Source organism: Protopterus annectens, chromosome 7.part1, assembly GCF_019279795.1.
Source record: "Protopterus annectens isolate FY-2018-M chromosome 7.part1, PAN1.0, whole genome shotgun sequence".
In the NCBI taxonomy this organism is placed as follows: domain Eukaryota; kingdom Metazoa; phylum Chordata; order Ceratodontiformes; family Protopteridae; genus Protopterus; species Protopterus annectens.
In genome coordinates, this window is record NC_056740.1 from 432,526,661 (window position 1) to 432,550,519 (window position 23,859).

Sequence of the window (23,859 nt, forward strand, 5' to 3'; positions counted from 1 at the left end):
AAGAAATGTAAAAAAAAAAGGCCCTTCATGGTTTAAGAAATGTAAAAAAAAAAAAAAAAAAAATGTGGTCATAAGCTTCTGCTCTCAGACGCATATGAGTTGTGTGCATTGCCTGGGCCCAAACCACCTTAGTTTAGTAGTTCTGTAAGTAAGAATTTTAACCACTGAGCTATCATGGATCATAAGAACAAGTTGATATTGAAAGGTTTCTTAGTGTCTGCCTTTTCGGAAGCAGTTACTGCGGTTCAACCTTCTAAAACTACTTCTTAGGAGACTTCAGAATAGTTCCCGATACTCTCTGGATCATCTATCCCATCATCAACAGAACCTCCTAAAAAGAGGCTTAGGATGGATCCAAAGGAACTTTGGATCAGAGTTCATCTAATCGAGGTCTTCTTCCGAGAACCCAGTATTCATCGACCATTCACCCAGTGCCATCTAGGGTCCCTACTCCATTTTTGGAAAGGTTGCATTCAAAATCTTCTTCTGTAGCCTCCTCTAGTTATTCCAAGAGTCTCACTGAAGTCAACATGGATAGGATGATGAGATTTCTCTTGGACCAGATACAGATGGGGGTTCTCCTAACTCCTACCCCTTTGGGTCAGAAAGCCTTGGTTTGCTCTACCACTCCACTGTCAGCTCCTTCTCCAATCTGGCAGTCCATTTTGGAGCCCTTGGCTTCAAGTTTGCTGAAACAGTCTGGGTCCAATCTGAGGATTTGACTGAGTGCTCCGGCTGCAACAAGTTTGGAGCTGGGTGGCTCTCTGAGCCATAGCGGCCCTGCTGAGTCCAAGGTGTTGAAGTAAACTCCAAAATTGTCAGAGCCATGTCTGCCCCTTAGAGCCTCAGCTTTGGACAGCTCTGCTCTAATTTCTGGCTCTGGTGGACTGCCCTTGGGGCAGGTGGAAGCCTGGCTTCTCATCTCATTTGACTTTCTTCTACCCAGGGCATTCTGCTTTTGAAGTGGTGGGGAGAGTTTTCTCTGCCCCAACAAGACAGATGGACTCCCACCCCCAGATCCTGTGTCTCTGCAACTTGAGCCTCAACATTCATCTCCACAAGGACAGCCAGCCTAAACTTGTCAGCCTACACAGCAGGATATCCCCATCTTTGATACTTCTCCAGAGCATCCCACCAAAAAAGTAACTCAGAAGAGAAAGTGCCAAAGGAGGCACTTAGATTCTCCACAGGAATCTATCATTGAGGGTATTGATTTTGATGAAGGGGAAGGATCCCCATGATCACCACCCAAAGACTTCTTTTTTGGAGACATCCTAGAGAGGGGTGGTTGGTCCTCCCACAATCCTTCTGCTGAGGAATCTATTCCTGTAGGTGTTTGGATCTGGCCCATCTACCTCCTGGTTAATTCTGCCCACTGAGCTCATTGATTTTATCTCTAAGTGGGTGTGGAAGGAGCATGACTCTGTTGAATCTGTCCCCAGGGTACCAATTCAGATTCTCAAACCATCTGCAAGAAGGCAGTTTTGGAGTAAGGGAGTACCTGTGGATGCTGTGGTCATGGCAGTGGCCCCTAAGAAGGAACTTGCTAAACAAGGTTCCACTCTCCATCCCTCTAACAAAGTCTAGGGCTTTGGACAGATTTGAAAAGCATGTCTGTGCTTCCACGACCTTTGCTCTTAGGTCATTGAACTACCTGACACATTTCAGTAGGTTATAAAGAGATTTGATAAAAGAACTGTCAGACTCTTTCAGAGACCACTACTGCTGAGACTTGGGCTTCTGTAGCCTCACAGTTGGCGACCCTACAGTCTATTTCAAACTCGTCCTTGAGGCTTATTTCTCATGCAGCTGAGGGTACTTCAGGGGCAGTGGGTTTCTTTCTCGGCCAGGACCCCATGCAGCACTCCTGAAAAGAGGACTGATTGTCCCCCCTGGAGGGAATCTGCGGTAGTTTATCCCTGCACCGGGGAGCCTGGCTATCCATCACAAAAGATACACGTGTACAGAGGATAATTTCCAGAGGTTATACAATTCCCTTTTCCCTTCCACATCTATTCTCAGGCAAGTATCCCAGTGTTCCACCTAATCAGAGGGAAACAGCAGCAGTAGAAGTACAAAAGCTGCTAGAAGAGTCATCCATGAGGTCCCACCAGAGCAGATAGAATCATTCTTTTTAGTGTCAAAGTAAACAGAGATGGAGACCAATTTTGGATCTCAGCAACTTAAACACATCAGTTCGACATAAAGTTTTGGATCGTCATTGTTCAGGTCATTTTCCCTTTTTGGACAAGGACAACTGGATGTGCTCGATAGACCTTCAAGATGAGTACTGTCTCACAAAAATGAGCAGACACTCCAGAAGGTACTTGCGCTTCCAGCTGGGAGCTAGTCATTACCAGTTCAGAGCCTGCCCTTTGGTCTCACCACAGCCCCCAGGGTGTTCACCAAATGCATGGCAATGGTAGCAGCTCACTTAAGACTGCAGAGATTCCAGATGTTTCCGTATCTAAATGACTGGCTCATCACCCCCCTGAGCAGGCATCTACTTGAGAGAGAGAGAGAGATCAGGTACTCCAAACGTGCTCCCTTCTGGGAATTGCCACAAATTACAACAAATCTTAGTTAGAACCTTCTCGGATACTGGAGTTTATAGGAACAGTTTTCAACACTGTATCAGTAATAGCTTCTCTTCCTCTAGCAAAAGTGCAAATTATCAGATTCCAGGTCAGGAAAATAGTTCACAGTACCAGAATTTCAGCCCATGTGATTCTTCAAGCCTTGGGGTCAGTGTCAGCTGTTATAATTTTAGTTCCCTTAGCAAACTTTTATATGAGAATTCTTTAGTGGATGCTAGCAACACAGTGATAGATTTTTTATCAATAAGGGTTGGGAGGGTGGCCTAATGGTTAAGGTGTTTGCCTTACAAACACAAGGTGCAGGGTTTGAGTCTCACAAGGGCTAATTGGCTAGGCTTAAAATGGCTTGCAAGGGCAGTTAGCCTAGTATTAATCTATGAACATATGAATGTCAGCCCAAATAAGAATCACTTAGGCATGCAAGAAATACTTTTAGTGGTAGATTCAGTCAGATCAGGTTGTACAAGGCTGTCCTTTCATTCTTCCTCAATCCAAAGCCATAGTGACCATGGACACATCCCATATTTGATTGGGGGGGCACTTCCTGGGGAAAATAGTCCAAGGCACTTGGTCCCCAGAAGAGGCCTGACCAATACGCATATCAGTATATTGGAAATGAGAAAAGTGCTCTTAGTGTTGAAAGCCTTCCAAAGCATACTGCCTTTCAGGATAATTGTGATTCAAACAGATGATGTCAGTAGTTTGGTACATCAACAAACAAGGAGGAACCGTGTCTTACCCTGTGTGTCGAGAAGCCCTCTGAGTGTGGCAATGGGTGATCTCATCCAACCGCTTTCCAATAGCAAAGTCCAATCTGCTAGAGAACTTGAGCAGGTCCATCCTACTATCTCATGAGTGGTCTCAACACGAAAGTTACAGAAATGATTTTCAATCAGTGGAGCCAGTCTTGCTGCAGTCTCTCTGCTTCTCCTCTAAACAAGTGTATCAGCATCTTTGCCCTTATTACCCCCATGGGAGAATCACCGAAGGATGCTGTGCTCCACGAGGCCCCAGACTCCCTTGATCCCCAAATTTCTGCAGAAAGCTGCCGGGTTGAAGAGCAAAGCCATACTCGTACCTTACTGGCCTCTACAGATTTAGTTTCCCTTTCTTTGGCCTTCTCTATTTCACCCACCTTGTAGTCTGGATCTCATTCCAGACCTCCTGCCTCACCTGACAGGCATGGTGCACCCGTATATCTCAAACCTAAAGCTGACTGTGTAGATGTTCTTCTTGTTTCACTGTTGCACTCATTACATTTGAGTAATCTGCTGGCAGGTTGCCCTCAGTCAGCCTGAATAACAAAGTCTTGGGTCCTGCGTCGGTTGCTGTCTCCTCTTCCATGATGTCAGGTCGTCAGGGGTATAAAACTTGCAGCCGACGCCATTTTAATTAGTCTTTCTTGCCGCGCGGTGCCCGAAGCAGAAGCAGTTCACAAGTTTCAGTCGTCCGACTCCTGAAATTTTCGATGTTCTTCCTGTTTCACTGTTGCAGTCATTACATTTGGGTTATCCTGCTGACAGGTTGCCCTCAGTCGGCCTGAATTCCATAGTCTTGGGTCCTGCGTTGGTTGCTGTCGCCTCTTCCCTGATGTCACGGTGCCAGGGGTATAAAAGGTGCAGCTGATGCCATTTTCTTCAGTCTTTCTTGCCGCGCGGTGCCCGAAGCAGAAGCAGTTCGTAAGTGCCGGTCGGCCAACTCCTGAGATTTTCGTTAAAAGCTAAGTACCCCATTGGGGAAACTTTTTTCTTGCTCCAGACCGATGTCAGAAAAAGTTAATAACTGTATTTCTTGTGGGAAGCAAATACCTCATAAGGACTTTCATTCTTACTGTATTCCTTGCCTAGGCCCTAACCATGATGCTTCTAGTCATCGGTTTTGTGCTAGATTTAACCAACGCACTATTAATCATTGGTACGATTTTGCATTAAGTTATTTTGGCCGAAGATTTAATTATACAATGTCATCTGATAGCCATCCGACTACCGGAGTTTACAAAAAACGCAAAGAAAAAGAAAAAGACAGGCAATCGAGGTCCAAAACCGACGATGAAGCTTCTCCTAAGCAAGTCGCCGGTTCACCGGTTCTTAGTGAGGTGCTTTCGCAGCCCCTGATGCCTGCTACTTTACAGTCACAACCCGCTACCGACTCCCACGTGGAGTCGCCCAGGCCGCTGGGAACTCAAGGTATTGTAGCCTCTGAGATTATTCCCTCGGATGGGTCCGGGACTGCTGAGCAGGCATCAGCTTCTGAGGGTGTATTCAGACCTAAACAATTATATATTAAACCGACTTCAAAGGCAGAGACTAAAACACCTTTAAAGGCAAAGAAACAAGTTCACCAGCCACATGGACAGGCCTCCATGCCCAAAAAACAGATGCTCAAAATGGCCGAAGACTTAATTACCTTGATCAGGGGTTTCCCATCCCCCTCCTGATAAGAGGCCTAGGCAAGAGACAGACTATGAATCTTCAGATCAGGTTTCTATTTCTTCTGATTTATCTTCTGATCAAGAATATTATTCCCCCCCCCCCCCCCCCATGAGGATTCAGATGCTGAAGAGTCAATTCCTTCAGCTTCTCCTCCTGAGGACTACACTTTTGGGGAAACCTTGCATACCATGAGAGAGCATTTCCACTGGGAGATTTTTCAGAATCTAAGAAGAGGCTCAGAGACTTCCTTTTACTACCTCAACATAGGCCTCTAGCTATTCCACCTGTGTTAGACATTGTAGATGATGTGTTCTCAGAGTCTAGTCTGACCCCTGACTCCTTACCTCCAGCTCCTGTTAAGCCAGACAGATACAGGGTCCCTGACTCTCATTAATCTCTTTTTAAAAACCCTGCTGCAGACCCAGAAACTATATCTCAGGGTCCCAAAGGGGTTAAGGCTTCCACTGCAAAAAACCCTACACCCTCTGACAGGGATTCTAGGGCACTGGATAGATGGGGAAAAAGATTTACACATCTGCTACCTTAGCTATAAGGGCCTTAAATTGCCAGTTTCATATGCTCAAATATCAACAATATATCATGACACTGCTTAAACAGAAAATGATGGTAAATTCTGAATGTGCAGAAAACAAAGAAATGCAGGATTTATTGCATGCAGCTGAACAAGTTGGAAAGCATACTTTGCAATGTGGTTTTGATTCTCTGGAGGCCTCCTGCAGGGCCACTGTTACGGGCTCTGTCATTAGGAGGCATGCTTGGTTAAAAGAACAAAATCTGCCTGATCATGTTAAAGCAAAATTATTAGATGCTCCAGTACAACATGATACCTTGTTTGGTGTTAAAGCAGAAGAGGTGTTAAAGAAAATGAAGGACAAAGCTAAATCTATGCAAACGGTCAAGGATTTCTTACAGGTACAGCCACCTAGCTTTAGCAGACACTGGCCTACAAAGAAGTGGTCCTTTCCAGTCTCAGACAAACCACAAAGGGGCAGATCCAGATACCCTAGAGGCAGATCACAGCCACAAGGTTTCTACAGGTCTAGGCAATGGGGTGCGTCTACCTCCAAAGGTGGAGAAGACAAATCACAACCATATAGGAAACAGTCCCAATGACTCCCCCCTGCCTGCACCAAGCACTTATCTTCTGGTAGCACCCTTAGGGGGACAACTAGCACTGTTTTCTCAAAATTGGCACATTATAACGCAGGACAAATGGGTTCTAGACATAGTGTCACAAGGCTACAAGTTTCACTTCCATACCCTGCCAAGGGCAAACTATTGGCCAGACCTGCCAAAAAATCAATGGGCAGAGGCTCAAAAACAAGTCACAGCTCTCATGGACATGAGGGCTATTCAGCAAGTGCCACAACAAGAGCAGGGACAAGGATTTTACTCAAGTCTGTTCTTGGTACCCAGAAAGGACAAAGCATGGAGACCAATACTGGACCTATCTATTCTAAACACTTTCCTGGATATACCAAAATTCAAGATGTTGACCTTGCAGCAGCTTCTGCCCATGCTGGGCAGCAAGACTTGGCTCATCATTTTAGACTTAAAGAGGCATACTCGAATGTCCCAATCAGACAATCATGCAGAAGATACCTCAGATTCAAGGCTGGCTCAAAGCATTACCAGTTCTCTGCACTGCCCTTTGGCTTATCTACTGCACCCAGGGTCTTCACAAAGTGCCTGGCACCAGTAATTGCTTACTGCAGACAAAGAGGAATACAAATATATCCTTACTTGGATGACTGCCTCATACAAGCAGAGAACAAGGACATTCTACTACAGCATCTGGCGTTTGTGAAAAGACTTTTAACATGCCTAGGGTACACAGTCAACAAAAAGAAATCAAAACTAGTACCCTCTCAAGAGATAATATTCCTGGGTGCAAGCTTAAATACAACTGCCCAGATGGCTTATCTCACTCCAGACAAACAAAGGCAACTGACTACCTATTTCAAGGAAATGGCAACAAAGGCCCAGTTATCTGCAAGAAAAATTCTGCAGGCTTTGGGCTTCATGGCATCCTGCATCTTACTTTTACTATATGCAAGACTGCATATGAGGAAAATTCAGTGATACCTAAAAAGTGTCTGGACACAACATTGCCACAGCCTGGAAACAATGATTACTCTCATCCCCTGCCTGCAACAGGAGTTTCAATGGTGGGCAAAGGCTTATCACCAAAACAAGGAACAGCTGTTCTCACTACCCCCAGCCAGGCAGAGCCTAATGACAGATGCATCAGATTATGCCTGGGGGGCACACATGGCAGGAAGAGGCATTCAGGGCACCTGGTCCACAAACCAAAAGCATCTACATATCAATCAAAAAGAGATGCTAGCTGTTCAAAATGCCCTGACAGCCTTCAAGGACCTACTTCATCCGGGACAACTACTGATAAAGACAGACAACACCACGGTCATGTGGTACATAAACAAGCAGGGGGGCACTCATTCTTACCCCCTTTGCAGACTAGCCAAGGCTTTATGGGACACAGCATTGACTTATCAAGTTCATCTGCAGGCACAATTCCTGCCAGGAAAAGAAAATCCTCTGGCAGACGAACTAAGCAGAAACCTCATGGATCCCCACGAGTGGCACCTGAATCCACATGTTTTCAGCATGATAACAAAGAAATGGGGACGCCCAGACATAGATCTATTTGCCTCCCCTCACAACAATCAACTAAAAATATTCTACACAAGGACTTATCACAGACAAGCTTGGAAAGTGGACGCCTTATCTTTCAACTGTACAAACCAATCTGTATATGCCTTTCCTCCCCAAAGTACTCCTAAAGGTCAGACAGGAGAAACCAAAAATGATTCTGATTGCCCCAGACTGGCCACGTCAGTACTGGTATCCGAGCTTAAGGAACTTGTCCCAATGCCCAGCCTGGACCTTACCTCAAATACCTCATCTACTGTCACAGCAAAACAATCAGATTCTGCACAGCCAACTCAGGACTCTAAACCTGGCAGCATGGCGGATAATGTAGCTATACAAACCACACCTCTCAGTAAAGCTGTGATGGATGTCATTTTAGAAGCCAGAAGGCCTAGTACTAGAAAATCCTATGCTGGGAAATGGAAGAGATTTTGTGCTTGGAACCAAGCTCAAGGAACTGATACAGCTGTACCAAATATTCCTCAGATTTTGCAATACTTAACTGAGATTCTGGACAAAGGCCTATCTTTTTCATCAATTAAAATCCATGCCTCTGCCATTTCAGCTCATTACAATACAGAGCCACCACTCTTTTCTCATCCTTTATTAAGGCAGTACCTCAGAGGAGCCAAAAACATAAGGCCTCCAAGGAGAATGCCAATACCTGCATGGGACCTCAATTATCTCTTGGAAAAACTCACCTTACCTCCTTTTGAGCCAGCTGCTACTGTGGATATAAAATTCGTGTCTTGGAAAACAGCTCTGCTCCTAGCAATAACATCTGCAAGACGAGTTTCAAAGCTACAAGCTCTCATGGCTGTGGAACCCTTTATCATTTTTTATCCAGACAGGGTCTCTCTGAGAACAAACCCTACATTTATGCCTAAGGTGGTATCCAGTGTAGCCCTTAACCAAACTATTCATTTACCAACCTTTTTATCTAAATCCACAGAACAAGGGGGAGAAAATTCTGCATTCTTTGGACGTACACAGACACCTTAGATTCTACCTGGACAAAACTAAAATTTTCAGAAAGACAGAACAATTACTAGTGGCATATGCCATAGCATCACAAGGAAAGGCTATCTCCAAGTAGACTATTTCTAAGTGGATAGGTCACTGCATTCATTTCTGCTACTCACAGCATGGCAAACCACTGCCTAAGGGCACTAGGCCACATTCAACCAGAGCTGCAGCCACTTCTGCAGCCTTTCTCAGGGGAGTACCAACCAAAGACATTTTAGAGGCTGCTACTTGGAGTTCAGTGCATACCTTTTCAAAACATTACAATCTGCCTCTTTACTCTAAATCCAGGGCAGGCTTTGCCACTGCAGTCCTGCAGGGCTTCATAGCCGCTCCTAATGCTGTTTAGCTCCAGCTCCCCAACCATAGCTTTGGGACTCAACCCAAATGTAATGTCTGCAGCAGTGAAACACGAAGAACATAGTACAGTTGTGTATACTTACCATAAATGTAGATGTTCGAGTGTATTCACTGTTGCAGTCCAGGTTACCCATCCGCCATCCCCCTTACTTTTGCTGGAACTTATCTTTACTCCTCTAATCTATACAACCGAGGTGGTGTATTTGCTTATAAATGAAGGTAAAGCTTATTTTGGTGCATATGTGTTTTATTTACATATTTTCGCCTACCTCTTTGAGGGCACCTGACATCTGGGCAAGTAAAACTGAAGAAAATGGTGTTGGCTGCATCTTTTATACCCCTGATGACCTGACGTCAGGGAAGAGGTGACAGCAACCGATGCAGGACCCAACACTTTGGAATTCAGACCAACTGAGGGCAACCTGCCAGCAGGATTACCCAAATGTAATGACTGCAACAGTGAATACACTCGAACATCTACATTTATGGTAAGTGTACACAACTGTACTTTTTCAAGTTTCAGAACCAAAGTCTTCAAAAAAAAAGCTAAGTACTCCGTTGGGGAAACTTTTTCTTGCTCCTTACCGATGTTAGTAAAAGTTAATAATTGTATTACTTGTGGGAAGCAAATACCTCATAAGGACTTTCATTTGTACTGTATTCCTTGCCTAGGCCTTGACCACAATGTGCCTTGCTGTTGGTTTTGTGCTAAATTTAGCCAATGCACTATTAAGCGTCAGTATATTTTTGCTTCTAAATACTTTGGTTCAAGATTTAACTATCCTGAAATGTCGTCGTTTAGCAATCCGATTACCAGAATTCACAAAAAACGCAGAGATAGACAGAGACAGACCGTCGAGGTCCAAAACCGACGATGAAGTTTCTCCTAAGCCAGTTGCCGGTTCGCTGGTACTCAGTGAGGTGCTTTCACAGCCCCTGATGCCCACTACTTTTGAGTCACAGGCCTCTACCGAGACCCATTCAGAGTCCAGTATGGTGTGAGATTCTTCAAGTATTGAACCCACGGATGTCTATGCCTTGGATGGGTCTGGAGCCGCTGTGCAGGCACCGGGCTCTGAGGGTGTTTTCAGGCCTAATGATTTGTATATTAAACCGACATCATCATCATCATCATCTTTCGGCTTTTCCCGTTAGGGGTAGCCACAGTGGATCATCTCTTTCCATTTCTTCCTATCCTCTGCATCTTGCATTGTCACACCAAACACCTGCATGTCCTCTCTCACCACATCCAGAAACCTTATCTTAGGCCTTCCTCTTTTCCTCTTACCTGGCAGCTCCATCCTTAGCATCTTTTTCCCAATATACCCATCATCCCTCCTCAGATCATGTCCAAACCAATGCAATCTCATCTCTCTTGCTGTGTCTCCAAACTGTCCAACATGAGCTGACCCTCTAATATACTGATTCCTAATCCTATCCATCCTAGTCACACCGAGTGCAAATCTTAACATCTTTAACTCTGCCACATCCAGCTCTGACTCCTGCCTTTTTGTCAATGCCACTGTCTCCAACCCATATAACATAGCTGGTCCCACTACCCTCTTATAGACCTTCCCTTTCAGTTTTACTGGTACCCGTCTGTCACAAATCACTCCTGACACTCTTCTCCATCCTGCCTGTACTCTCTTCTTCACCTCTCTTCCACATTCACCATTACTCTGAACTGTTGATGCCAAGTACTTAAACTTGTCCACCTTTACCAACTCTACTCCCTGCATCCTCACCATTCCTCTAACCTCCCTCTCATTTACACACTGACCTTCATTCCTCTGCTCTCTAGAGCATATCTCTACCTCTCCAGAGTCTCCTCAACCTGATTCCTACTCTCACTACAGATCACAATGTCATCTGCAAACATCATAGTCCACGGGTTCTCCTGTCTGATCTCATCTGTCAACTTGTCCATCACCACTGCAAATAAGAAAGGACTCAGAGCTGATCCTTGATGTAATCACGCCTCCACCTTAAATGGATCTGTCACTCCCACTGCAGTCCTCACCACTGTCACACTACCCTCGTACATATCCTGTACCACTCTTACATACTTCTCTGCCACTCCCGACTTCCTCATACAATACCACAACTCTTCTCTAGGCACCCTGTCATATTCTTTCTCCAAGTCTACAAAGACACAATGCAACTCCTTCTGACTGTCTCTGTATTTCTCCAATAACACTCTCAGAGCAAACATTGCATCTGTAGTGCTCTTTCCTGGCATGAAACCATACTGCTGATCACTAATCATCACCTCCCTTCTTAACCTAGCTTCTACTACTCTTTCCCATAACTTCAAGCTGTGACTGATCAATTTTATCCCTCTGTAGTTACTGCAGCTCTGCACATCACCCTTATTCTTAAAGATAGGTACCAAAACACTTTTTCTTCACTCCTCAGGCATCCTCTGACTTTCCAAAATTTCATTAAACAATCTAGTTAAAAATTCCACTGCCATTTCTCCTAAGCACCTCCATGCTTCCATTGGGATGTCATCTGGGCCAACAGCCTTTCCATTCTTCATCCTCTTCATAGCTGTCCTTACTTCCTCCTTGCTAATCTGTTTCACTTCCTGATTCACTATCCCCACATCATCCAACCTTCTCTCTCTCTCATTCTCTTCATTCATCAGCCTCTCAAAATACTCTTTCTATCTACTCAACACGCTCTCCTCTCTTGTGAGTACCTTTCCCTCACTATCCTTTATCACCCTTACTTGCTGCACATCTTTCCCAGCTCTGTCCCTCTGTCTAGCCAATCGGTACAGGTCCTTTTCTCCCTCTTTAGTGTCCAATATTTCATACAACTCTCCATATGCCTTATCCTTAGCCTTCGCCACCTCTCTCTTTGCCATGCGCCTCATCTCCTTATACTCATTTCTACTTTCTTCATCTCTTTGACAATCCCACTTCTTCTTCGCCAGCCTCTTCCTCTGTATACTCTCCTGTACTTCCTCATTCCACCACCAGGTATCCTTGCCCTCCTTCCTCTGTCCAGATGTCACACCAAGCACCTTTCTAGCAGTCTCCCTCATTAGTTCTGCTGTAGTTACCCAGCTATTCGGTAACTCTCCACTGCCTCCCAGTGCCTGTCTTAACTCTTCCCTAAACTCCACTTCACAATCACCCTTTTGTAACTTCCGCCATTTAATCCTTGGCACTGCTTTCACACTCCTCCTCCTCTTCTTGATCACCAACATCATCCTACAGACCACCATTCTATGCTGCTTAACTACACTTTCTCCAGTCACCACTTTACAGTCTCCAATCTCCTTCAGATTGGCCCTCCTACATAGGATATAATCCACCTGTGTGCATCTTCCTCCACTCTTGTACATCACCCTATGCTCCTCCCTCTTCTTATAATACTCAAAAACAAGGCCAAAACCAACTTCTATGTCTAAAAAAACCGAAGCATGAGCCACTTGCTCAGGCCCCTATGCCTAAAAAAGATGATCAAAATGGCTGAAGACTGAATTACCTTGATCAGGGGTTCCCAACCCCTCCCTGCTAAGAGGCCTAGGCAAGATGCTGATTATGAATCTTCAGATCGGGTTTCCATTTCTTCTCATTCCTCTTCTGATCAGGAATTTTCTATTCCCCCTTATGAGGACTCAGAGGCAGAAGAATCCATCCCTTCTGCTTCTCCTCCTGAGGATTTTTCTTTGGGAGAAACTTTGCATACCTTAAGGAAACATTTTCATTGGGAGAGTCAAGATTTTTCAGAATCCAAAAAGAGGCTGGGGGATTTTTTTCTTCTTCCTCAGCATAGGCCTTTGGCTATACCTCCTGTTTTAGACATTGTTGATGATGTTTTCTCAGAATCCAGCATGGCTCCTGATTCCCTGCCTCCGGCTCCTAGTAAGCCAGATAGATATTACAGGGTTCCTGACTCCCACAAGTTTCTTTTCAAAAACCCTACTGCTGACCCTGAAACAATTTTTCAGGGTCCCGAGGGTGTTAAGGCTTCTACTGCTAAAAATCCTACCCCTTCTGATAGAGACTCCAGGGCGCTGGATAGATGGGGTAAGAAGGTTTATATGTCTACAACCCTGGCAATCAGGGCTTTAAACTGTCAATTTCATATGCTTAAATATCAACAGCATGTCATGGGTTTACTTAAACAGAAAATTATGTTGATTTCTGATTGTGTGGAAAATAGAGTTACATGATTTATTGCATTCAGCTGAACAAGTTGGAAAGCATACTTTACAATGTGGTTTTGATTCCTTGGAGGCCTCTTGCAGGGCCGCCATAACTGGATCTGTGATAAGAAGACATGCTTGGCTCAAGGAGCAAAATCTTCCTGGTCATGTTAAAGCTAAATTGTTGGATGCTCCTTTACAACAGGATAGTCTGTTTGGTAATAAGGCAGAAGACGTTTTGAAAAAGATGGAGGACAAAGCTAAATCTATGCAAACTGTAAAAGATTTCTTGCAAGTGCAGCCACCCAGGTTCAGTAGACACTGGCCTACTAAGAACTGGTCCTTTCCAGTATCCAACAGAGCCACTCAGGTCAAACCCAGATACTCCAAAGGCTCCAGGTTTCAGTCACAAGGAACTTACAGAACAAAGCAATGGGGTGCTTCCACCTGCAAATCTGGAAGTAGCAAAGCACCCCCTATGGTAAACAGTCTCAATGACTTTCCTCTGCCATTTCCAAGCACTTATCTTTTGGCAGCCCCTTTGGGGTGAAAACTAGCACTTCATGTTCAAAATTGGCATCTAATTACCCAGGACAAGCGGGTCTTAAATATAGTATCCCAGGGATACATATTTCATTTCCATACATTGCCAGTTCCAAACGGATGGCCGGATCTGTCTCCAAATCAGTGGGCAGAGGCCCAGCAACAAGTTATGTCCCTCATGGATATGGGGGCTATTCAGCCAGTACCAGAAAAGGAAAAAGGACAAGGTTTGTATTCAAGGCTCTTCCTAGTACCCAGAAAAGACAAATCATGGCATCCAATTCTGGACTTATCCATTCTAAATACTTTCCTGGACATTCCAAAGTTCAAGATGCTGACTCTACAACAGTTACTGCCTATGCTAGGCAAAGATGCCTGGTTGGTAACTCTAGACTTAAAAGAAGATTACCTGCATATCTCAGTCAGGGAATCTTGCAGAAGATACCTCTGCTTCACAGCAGGCTATTTGCATTACCAGTTCTCTGCACTGCCCTTTGGCTTATCTACTGCGCCCCGGGTCTTCACAAAGTGCCTGGCACCAGTGATTGCATTTTGCAGACAAAGAAACATTCAAATTTATCCTTATCTCAATGATTGTCTAATTCAGGCAGAAAACAAGGACACTCTTCTACAACATCTGGTGTTTGTAAAAAGGCTTCTAACATGCCTAGGGTACACCATAAACAAAAAGAAATCACAACTGGTATCCTCTCAAATAATTACATTCCTGGTTGCAAGCTTGAATACAACTGCCCAGATGACTTACCTCATGCCAGACAAATTCAGTTGATGACTTACTTCAATCAAGTGGCCACAAAAACCCAGCTATCTGCAAGACAAATTCTGCAGACCTTGGGGTTCATGGCGTCCTGCATTCTACTAATTCCATGTGCAAGACTGCATATTAGGAAACTTCAGTGGTACCTAAAAAGCTTATGGAGTCAACATTGTCACAGCCTGGAAGCAATGATTCCTCTCATTCCTTGCCTGCAACAGGCGTTCCTTTGGTGGGCAGAAGCCTGTCACCTAAACAAGGGACTGTCATTCATTCCACCCCCTGCCACCCAAACCCTGACTACAGATGCATCAGACTATGCGTGGGGGGGCCATCTGGCAGGGAGATGCATTCAGGGCCAATGGAGCCCAAACCAAATGTACCTACATGTCAACCAGAAAGAAATGCTAGCTGTACAGAATGCTCTGACAGCCTTCAAGGACTTACTTCATCCAGGACAACTACTGATAAAGATGGACAACACCACAGTGATGTGGTACATAAACAAGCAGGGGGGTACCCACTCCTACCCTCTTTGCAGACTAGCCATGGCCTTATGGAACACAGCCTTGACTTACCAAATACATCTACAAGCTCAATTCCTGCCAGGAAAGCAAAATACTCTGGCAGACGAACTAAGCAGAAATCTTATGGACCCACACGAATGGAAAGTGGATCCACAAATCTTCAATATGTTGACATGAAAATGGGGAACCCAGACATAGATCGTTTTGCCTCCCTCCAAAACTATCAGTTGCACATATTCTGCACAAGAATTCATCACAAAAAAAGCTTGGAAAGTGGATGCTCTATCCTTCAGCTGGAAAAACCTATCAGTCTATGCCTTTCCCCCTCTGCCTCTGATCTCCAAGGTTTTGCTAAAAGTCAAACAGGAAAAAACAAAAATGATTCTGATTGCTCCAGACTGGCCTCTACAACACTGGTACCCCCTTCTATGGAATATGTCACACCTTCCTCCGTGGTACCTGCTTCAGACACCTCATCCATTGTCTCAGTAGAACTATCAAATTCTGCACATTCAGCTCCAAACCCTGAATCTTGCAGCTTGGATAATCATCTAATTTCACCAGTCACATCTCTCAATAAACCTGTTATGGATGTCATTTTGTAGGCTAGAAGGCCTGGCACTAGAAAATCTTATGCTGATAAGTGGAAAAGTGTCTGTGCCTGGAACCAAGCACAAGGAATAAACACAGCAATGCTCAATATTCCTCAGATTCTGCAATATTTAACTAAGATGCTTCACAAGGGCCTATCTTTTCCTTCTATAAAAATCCATGCCTCTGCCATCTCCACTCATTACAACACAGAGCCTCCTCTCTTTTCTCATCCCCTGCTAAAGCAGTACCTCAGAGGGGCCAAAAATTTGAGACCTCCCAGGAGAGCACCTACTCCTGCATGGGACCTCAATTTTGTGTTAGAAAAACTCACCCTACCTCCTTTTGAACCAGCTGCTACTGCAGACATAAATTTCCTTTCCTGGAAGACAGCCTTTTTTAGCAGTCACTTCAGCAAGAAGGATTTCAGAACTTCAGGCTCTTATGGCAGTGGAGCCTTTCATTATCTTTTATCTGGACAGGGTGGCTCTCATGACCAATCCATCCTTTATGCCTAAGGTGGTATCCAGTGTGACAATTTATTTATTTATTTATTTATTTATTTATCATTTGTTGACTGGGAAAGTCTGACTAGGTTCCACAGAGCCTGTTTTCAGCAGAGGCCCGGGGAGAAATGCTCCATTCATCTGCCAACTTTTTTCCCAAATCTGCAGAACAAGGGGGAGTGGATTCTGCATTCACTGGATGTACACAGACAACTAAGATTCTACTTAAACAGGACAAAATCTCTAAGAAACTGAGCAACTACTGGTGGCATTTGCTGCAGGGGCAGAGGGGAAGGCTATTTCAAAGCAGACTATTTCAAAATGGATAAGCCATTGCATTTGTTTCTGCTACATGCACCATGGTAAACCTGTCCCCAAGGGGGATCAGATCCCATTCCACCAGAGCTGCATCTACTTCTGCAGCTTTTCTCAGAGCAGTTCCTACCAGAGACATTCTAGAAGCTGCTACTTGGAGCTCAGTTCATACGTTCACCAAACATTACTATTTACCTCTATTTTCTAAATCCAGGGCAAGCTTTGCCACTGCTATCTTGCAGGGCCTTATAGCTGCTCCTAATGCTGTATAATTCCATCCTCCCATCCATAGCTTTGGGATTCTACCCAGATGTAATGACTGCAACAGTGAAACAGGAAGAACATAGTACAGTTGTGTACACTTACCATAAATGTAGATGTTCAGGTGTATTCACTGTTGCAGTCCTGGTTGCCCTCCCTCAGGTCCCCTTGTTTCTCTCATATCATACCTCTTCTTTCCTTCACTATGCTCAAAAGCCTTTTTGGTGTATTTGCTTTTAGTTGGAGGTAAATTTTTTTTGTGTTCTAAATTACATGCATATATATATATATATATATATATATATATATATATATATATATATATATATATATATATATAATTTGTGTTCCCCATTTGGGGGGCACCTGACATCTGGGGCAAGAAAAACTGATTAAAATGGCGTCTGCTGTATGTTTTATACCCCTGACGTCATGGAAGAGGAGACAGCAACTGACGCAGGAACCAAGACTTTGTTATTCAGGCCGACTGAAGGCAACCTGCCAGCAGATTACCCAAATGTAATGACTGCAACAGTGAATACACTCGAACATCTACATTTACGGTAAGTGTACACAAATGTACTTTTCTCCGCTTCCATTAATAGCCATACATCCTGTGCCGTCATCCCCATCCATCATATACCTTTATCTTACCATAACACTTCTACGAGGAACTTTACAGAAGTAAATGGAAGAGATTTGGTTTTGGGAGCATGAGAAACATATTGTCCCTTTTTCAGTCGTTTTACAGTGTCCTTGAAATTTTGGCAATTTTCAGTGAAGGCGCTAACACCTTAACCATCAGAGTACAGTTGGCAGCAGTCTCTTAACTTCAATACTGGACTTGAGAATTCTTCCCTTGCTTCACCTAAGCTTTGTAAGGCCTTCTTGAGAGGCAGTCTTATGTTGACACCAGCTTATAAAGACCCTACTCCACCATAGGATTTGAATTTAGTACTGCAGGCTTTAATTCATTCCCCTTTTGAACCAGCAACAAAATGTGATCTTAAATTCCTGACCTGGAAAACAATCTTTCTAGTGGCTACTACCTCATCTAAAATAATTTCTGAACTTCAAGCATTGTCCTCTAAACCTACTTACTTGATTTCTCATAGGGATAGCGTAGCATTACAAGCCAACCCTTCTTTCCTTCCTAAGGTGGTGCCAGAATCCAACATCAACCAGTCCATTAATCTGCCTGTCTTCTTTCCAAAATTTTTGAACAAAAGCGAGTACATGTTGCACTCGTTAGATGTTCGTAGACTATTGTGTTTTTGCTTGCATAGAACAAAAGAAGTTAGAAAATCTGATCAACTATTTATCTCCTTTGGATTCCAAGATAGGTAAATCAGTTACAAAGTTAACTTTGGCAAGATGGCTTTTTGACTGTATATCTTTTGTCTACAGTAAATTTAGTATCTCATTACCAAAACCTTTAAGAGCCCACTCAACTAGATCTATGGCAATATCAACAGTATTTTTATTTAGGCATTTCATGAATGACGTATGTGCAGGTACAACTTGAACTAATCCTTGTACCTTTATTACTCTTGGTAGACTAGATCTGGCCTCAAGGAGAAGAGCAACCTTTGGTTCAACCATCTTCTGGAATATTCTTTCTTAGAGTCCACCCTGGATTTCAGGTAGCTAAGGACTCTCTCCCAGTAGTTGAATGAATGAAAATTGACAACATCAGATAAAAAATGTATGTACTTACCACGTTTCATCTGTGTTGTCCATTTTCATTCTTCAACTACTCACCCACCAATCCCCATCCTTTTTCATTATGGACTGCTAGGGGAATGAGAAAAGGACATCACCATGCCTTATGTTGAGCTCCAGATAATGGCCTCTTCTGTCAGGAATATTATATTAATATTTTTTTACTTTTTTATATTAATATTTCTTACTTTTTCAACTAGCAAACAAGATCTGAGTTATATTGCGGGCTGTTGCATTATGGGTAGGGAAGAGCTCGAGGTTTTTGGTGGCCACTAGCTATAACAACCAAAGAACACAACCAGCACTTGGAGAGTATATTAAACCACCATTTAATTATAAAATAGCAAGACAAACTAGTTTCCGCATAAACACCAGTCAACTGATGAAGGCTTTGGTGTTTATGCCCAAACCAGTTTGTCTTGCTATTTTATAATTAAATGCTGGTTTAATATACTCTCCAAGTGCTGGCTGTGTTCTTTGGATGCTTACTCGGTTTAGCCATGTACTGCTGTACTTGCAGGAGCGTTCATGGGTGACGAGCTATAACAATGTCCAAGTCAGATCTGATCCAAACCCAATAATTGAGTAAAGAAAATGGACAACACAGATGGAATGTTATGGTAAGTACATAACTTTTTTGGGGAAGGTGGGGAACATCAGAGCCATATCAACCCCTTTTCAGCTCCTGTACATAGTGCCCTTGAATTTGTGACAACAGTTTTCAACAAAGGAGCTAGCTCTTCAACTATTAGAGTTCAGCTAGCTGTCATCTCTAATTTTCACATAGGAATTGAGAAGTCCACCCTGGCTTCATCAAAACTTTGTAAGCCCTTCTTGAAATGAGCCCTTCTTTTAAGACCTTATAAGGATCTACTTATGGGATCCACTGATGGTATGGGACTTGCATTTAGTAGTACAGGTCTTACTTCATTACCATTTTGAACCAGCAAAATTTGATCTAAACTTTCTGACATGGAAGAATATTTTTGGTAGCCATCTCCTCTGCTAGAAGGATGTCAGAACTCTGAACATTATCTTCTAGGCCTCCCTACTTGATTTTTGATAGGGATAGTGTGGCATTACGAACCACTCCTCCTTTCCTTCCTAAGGCATTGTCAGAACCCAACATCAACCAATCCATTAATCTGCCAGTTTTCTTTCAAAATTTTACAAAGGTGAATATATGTTACACTTATCGGTCGTCCACAGATAATTACATTTTTACTTGTGTATGTGATGAAAGGAGATGCTGCCAGCCCAGCTAGCTGGAATTTTGTAAAAAATTATCATTGGTGAATACTGAAATGATAAGACTCTTGTTACAAATCTATTAGATCTGTATATCGTGTATATAAAATGGGTTCCCTTTAAATCAGTGAATGCTGATTTATCGACTCATTAAGAGCGAAACCTTAAAAATCCTGAAGACACGGAAGAGCGATTTTTTTCCCAGGGAAAAAAATCGCTGGTCTATTTTCGTGACTTTGCCAGTTCCTCCACTGTGGTGCGATCTCAGAGTTGGAATATTTAAGTAGGAGGGTGGGGAGCACATCCCCTTCACTTTATTTTGAACTTTTTTTTTTTTTTTTTTTTTTTTTGGTGGAACAGTGATTTTTTTTCCCCTGGGAAAAAAAATCGGATTGTAAGGTTTCGTTCTTTTTTTAATGGGTCGATAAATCAGGGTTCACTATTTTAAGTGTTCGCTGACTTAATATAGACCCTATCAAACTGCTTGTACAGATGTGTGTGTTGAAAAGGTATTTGTAAAATGCTTGTGTTCAAAATGGATCCACAGTGTGCCCTACTGGAAGAGAACAGAAATGTGCATGCACTATTGTAACTGTTTAAATGTATATGTTTTAACAGTAGAAACTGGGATACAGGAGATTAACTTCAGTCCAGCAAACTTCAGAAAATGTATTGAAATTAAATTACTCTATGGCTAGGTCATTACAGATGGTATCGTTCAGTTTTCAATGTAGCAAGAGACACAATGTACTAGGAAACTGTATTGTCTTTAGGGTGAACTAATTGCTAGTCTTGAAAGCATGAAAGAATGCAATTGATCTGAAGTTGCTTTCATTTGATCTTCAACCTGTGGGTTCCCGGATCCAGCACGACCACATATCCAGCATCTGATCCAAGTTCAAAGCTCCTCCCTACCCATAATTCCCCTGTCTCCTTCCTCCCCTACCCATAATTCCCCTGTCTCCTTCCTCCCTTCAGATCTTGTTTGCCATGCTAATGTCTGCATCACGATCTGTGCTGTCTGCTAAATTTATTGGGTAAGTGACTTTACTCCTATTAGCTCTATTTTTCTAATATGCTTTCCCCCTTTTCTGTTTTTCTACCTCCCCTCGTGCTCTCTGTATCTGTTAAAACAAAAAAAAACTCTCTTTCTCTTTCCTGTCTTATCATGTGTGTGTGGTGTCTGTGTGTGTTTGTTGGGCTATGTGGTTGGGAGTATGTCAGAAACCCCCAAACCAGGCTTCTGAAAATGCACAGTGTGTGGCCATAAGCTCACTCCAGCTGATGGCCACACACTGTGCATTGAATGTCTTGGAGCAGCCCATTTGGAGACCTGTTCCATCTGTGCTGGGTTTAAACCCAGCCACTAATGGACAGGAAAAATAAGTTCATTTTGAAGGGCCTTCTTCCCCCTCCTACCACCGGGGCACAGGCCTCTTTTGCCTCTGCTTCTGCTTCCATCTTCATCCCAGCCTCTGGGACTCAACCTCCCACTAAGAGATGGAGACAAAACAGCCAAGTCCAAGGACAGGGCCAGGAAGTGAACCTCAGATCGCTCTGCTTAGGCTGCCCTCCGGCGAAAATTAGGTCGACTCCAAGGACGGTGTCTCCCCAGCTCTATTTTCCTTGGTTCTCTCTGGAGCCAGATTAGCTTCAGGACCTGGTCACTGCTGCAGGCTTCCCCTCACCACTCCTCTAGGCCAGTGTCGGTGGCCTCCTCTTCTCGCTCCACCCGCAGCCTTTACGAAGTGGAGATGGATAGGATGATGCGGATGTTTATCTGCACTCAGCTACAGTTGGGAGTCCTGCCTCCCCCCAGTCCCTCAGGAGCGGGGGGCATGCAATCTGCGTTCATCCCTATTACTCCTTTTCCGATCCAAACTCCAGTTTCAGAGCCCCTGGATCCAAGGATACTCTGTGTCAAAGGGTCATTTCCGATAGTACCTTGTACCTCAATGCCGGCCATGGCCCTGAACAGGTTGGCTCCATTTGGGGCTTGGCGCCAGATCTGAGGGGATGGCGTTGGCTCTGAGCCTTTCGGAGCAGAGCCACCTTCTTAGTATCTTGGCACCTGGAGGTTCATTTCCAGCTCCCCTGTTGGGTCAGAGGGTTACAGCTCCGACCATTGTTCCTTCTCAAGCTTTTGACAGGGTGTAGAGGGTCCTCTTGATCCCATCAAGACCTTTGATGATCTCATCTTTGGAGTTTGTCCTGGCTCTCTCTGTTTCTAGCCCAGATCTGGCCACTCTACCACCTCAGGAACAGCCTGCTGCCTCTTTGCCCCAGGATGCTCCCTCTTGGGAGCAGCAAGATGTTGGCAAGTCCTCCCCAAAGACCCCCCACTGAGGAGGTTCCTCGCAAATGTACATGCAAAAGGAGGCACTTGGACTGCCCACCAGAATCCCTCACTGTAGACATGGATTTGGATGAAGGAGAATGTTCCCCCTAGTCAACCCCCGAGGATGTCTCCTTTGGAGCCATTATGGAAATCCTATGCCAATGTGGGTGGTAGTCTGCCAAAAACCTAACCTGAACAAATCGGTGTTCCTGGAGGCATTTGGCACAGGACCCTCTACTTCCTGGGTGTCCCATCCCATGGATCATTTGGTGGATCTTATTACATCTGGGGTGTGGAAGGTGCCGGACATGGTGGAGCTCATTCCCAAATGTCCAGATAAGATTTTGAGTGCCCCTTTGCACAGGATCCATTGGAGGACTAAGGGATCCCCAGTTGATGCCATGATGTTGGCAGCCTCCACTAAGACGGCGCTCACTCAGGAGAGCTCCATGGTCCACCCTCCAGACTGAGACTCCAGGATGATGGACTGTTTTGAAAAGCGGCTGTACACTGCAGTGACCTTTTCTGTGTGTGGGCTGAATTATCTGGCACACGTGATTAGGCTGCAGCAAGACCTGGTCAAGGAGGTCACTGAGTCTACCCCTGGGTCCATATCGGCGAAGGACAAGAAAGTGTTCTTCTCTTGAATAACCACCCTGACATCTATCGCTAACACCTCTATGCATCTCCTCTCCCGTGCAACTGAGGGTGATGCTAGAACTGCCGGTACAGACATTGCCATCAGGCTCCACACCTGGCTCCACCTGTGTGCCTTTTTGGAACCCTTCAAGGTGTCTTTTATGAATACCCTGTATGACAGATGTTCTTCGTGTTTCACTGTTGCAGTCATTACATTTGGATAATCCTGCTGGCAGGTTGCCCTCAGTCTGCTTGAATTCCAAAGTCTTGGGTCCTGCATCAGTTGCTGTCACCTCTTCCCTGACGTCAGGTCATCAGGGGTATAAAAGATGCAGCCGATGCCATTTTCTTCAGTCTTTCTTGCCGCTCGGTGCCCAAAGCAGAAGCAGTTCACAAGTGCCGATCGTCTGACTCCTGAAATTTTCGATGTTCTTCGTATTTTACTGTTGCAGTCATTACATTTGGGTTATCCTGCTGGCAGGTTGCCTCAGTCAGCCTGAATTCCATAGTCTTGGGTCCTGCGTCGGTTGCTGTCACCTCTTCCCTGACAAAGCACAACGAAAAAGTTGAGGTAAAAACACACCTTTATCAAACACAAAGCTTTCAGGTACAAGACCCTTTCTCAATGATAGACACAGGTACATTAAAATCAGACATTAAATACACGCCAAACACATCACGTGACCCGCAGCCATGGTCATGTGACTAATACATTAAAGTAATTACATTACTTATAATTTTAAAACATAAACAAGTAAAATTAGATAAAATTCATACATACATACATTTGCTTACTTTTGTGTACTTATATTTACATGCACACATATATACGCAAATACATTACCTATGTTACTTTAACTTAGTGTGTTGTATTTTTATTAGAACAGGTTTTAAGGAAACATCAAAATTTAATCCAGGGGATGTATTAGCTGCTAGCCTTACTATCCACTCATATTCTTTATTATCTAAATGATTACACAAGTCACCTCCTGATAGAGCTGACAACACATTCTATTAGTCTAAAGTTGAAACTGTGTGTAGAACCACAATTTAAAATATGCTTAGATAGAGCATTAGTCTCCACTCCCTCCTTATACTTGATTTATGCTCTATGATGCGTTCCTTAAGT